The 2,500-nt window shown below is 37.9% G+C and overlaps 1 pseudogene; it reads right to left on the minus strand.

Moving 5' to 3' along the window:
- Window positions 1-731: 731 nt before the first annotated feature.
- On the minus strand, window positions 732-2,122 carry LOC101612413 (annotated as a pseudogene).
- Window positions 2,123-2,500: the final 378 nt, after the last annotated feature.

Here is a 2,500-nt window from a genome sequence, read left to right on the forward strand (position 1 = left end):
CTTGCTAGGCTTTGTCATACCATTTCTCTGTAGTATGACAGTTGTTAAGATTTTGATTAATTATTGGGCATCTCTCCATAAAATATGAACAGATGTGAACCAATGATTGGAACTATTAGTGACTCACTCAAGCTTTATAAAAGTAAAATCCAAGAGCAGTTTCTGTAAGTTTTTTCTTTAATGATATTTGAAATTTCAGCAGCCTAAAACTTACAAAGTAATATCAGTTCTCTCCTTTGTTTTACACCCAATATATAGATAAAGGTTAATATATTGTAGCCTCTTCAAACTATTTGATTAACCTGGATTAAAATTTCTAATAATTATACTCATAAATATAATTTGAAATGTCACTATTTCTTAAATAAAATTCTTATAGCATCATGAAATATAAGAAATGTATTTGGGATAAATTTGGTCTTGCCTAGGAAATAGATTTGCATTCAATATTTTTTCTACTAGTGAACATATTTTTCTGCTTTCAATCAAATCTTTTCCTATTCCCCTTTAATTGTGAGGAAAAAAATTATAGACACATTCATACAAAATACATCCCTTTTTAAAAATAGAAATAGTAATACTTTGTTAAAATTTGAGTTTATTTCATATTTAACTTTTTTTGTTTCTCCACAATTTCCATGTCTGGCCATTACTATTATATCCTATCCTAACATTCTGTACATACTAACTAAGCAAATGCTGAAATACCATCTTTATAAACTAAACAGGCATTATAGACAATACATTGTTGGCAACGGAACTGGGACAATACTTATTAAACGCGGTACAGGAAGTTCAGACTTTGCTTTATAAAAATGCCAGATATCACCTGCTTCAGAAATGAAGATGGAAAATTTTAAAGAACTGTTTAAACTACTAAAAGCGACTGCCTCCACTACCACAGCCTCCAGATCAGTCATCGTGAAGCAATTCTTCACCTAATTGATGTGGCTGTCCTCCACCCTTTTCTATACTTGTTTACACTTTTGCTTTAATGTTTTCAACAGAACTAGGTCCTTTTGGTGTTTGGGAGTTCTTTTTTTTTCCCTGTTTGTATTTTCTTTCTTTCTTTCCTTTTCCTTTCCTTCCTTTCCTTCTTTTCCTTCCTTTCCTTTCCTTCCTTTCCTTTCCTTTCCTTCCTTCCCTTTCCTTCCTTCCCTTTCCTTCCTTCCCTTTCCTTCCTTCCCTTCCCTTTCCTTTCCTTTCCTTTCCTTTCCTTTCCTTTCCTTTCCTTTCCTTTCCTTTCCTTTCCTTTCCTTTCCTTTCCTTTCCTTTCCTTTCCTTTCCTTTTCCTTTTCCTTTTCCTTTTCCTTTTCCTTTTCCTTTTCCTTTCCTTTCCTTTCCTTTTCCTTTCCTTTCCTTTTCCTTCCTTTCCTCCCTTCCCTCCCTCCCTCCCTCCCTCCCTTCCTTCCTTCCTTCCCTCCCTCCCTCCCTCCTTTCTTTCTTTCTTTCAATAGCATCACGACCTTTGGTTCTTGGTGTTGATGGTATTGAGTCTTTCTCCCATTCTCATTTGATTTTTGTGCGTTTTTGGCTGGGATATCTCACACAGCTTTCTTTACCGGATATTTGTTTTCAGCTTCATCTTCATCAAAATCATCACGCTCATCCTCTTCTTCATCCTCACAATCATTTTCATCAGCAGCTATTTTTATGTCGCGCCCCGTCCCTCCCCCCGCCCGCCGTGGAAACTTTACTACCGCCTCCACGTGCAGACGGCTTTGCAGACACACTTAAGAGCTTTACATCCTCCTCTTTCTCATCTTCTGACTGCATACTCTTCCACAACTACCGACTGCTGACCACTAATATGCACAGGCCCTGAACCACACTTCAGTCTTAAGACTCCTGGTGGTGTAATTTCAAAGCTCCCAAGAGAAACCACTGGCTCTGCAGACATTTTCCAAAGTTGCCAGGGTTAATGTAGTTGGACCGCCTTGATACCTCATTGCCTCTGCCTCAACGATGTGTAGTTATTTTTTGCCCCAGCACCTAAACTGACCGTTTTTAATGACAAATGGTGCTCATTTCCACCATCACCCACTTTAAAGTGATAATCTTTATCCTCCTTTAGTTCATAACCGAAAAGACAGTTCTGAGGCCTCAACAGGCTCAGGCTCATGTCTGGAATGTTCCATGGGGCGATGGCATGCACTTTGCACTTCCATATCAGAAGCCGATGGATACAGCTAAGCACTGTGTCTCAGAAAAGACGTGTAGGATGGAATCACACCACGCATGAAGAATACACTATTGCTCATATGAGACTAAAAGGTAAAGAGGCAGAATCAAAGTGTATAATGTCGATGGAGTGGTGGGAATTTATTGAATTATGAAGGCATATTTTGTAAGTGCTTCATTCGTAAATGATTCTGTGTGTTTTCTGATGCAGGGTGAGTCTTTCTGTGAAACCAAACACTTCCCATTTCCAAGATTTCATCAAGTTATTGTCTGATGAAATGTATGTTCTCATGTGATGTTTGGAAATGTCTTTATCTTT

This window comes from Jaculus jaculus, chromosome 3 (assembly GCF_020740685.1).
Source record: "Jaculus jaculus isolate mJacJac1 chromosome 3, mJacJac1.mat.Y.cur, whole genome shotgun sequence".
NCBI lineage: Eukaryota > Metazoa > Chordata > Mammalia > Rodentia > Dipodidae > Jaculus > Jaculus jaculus.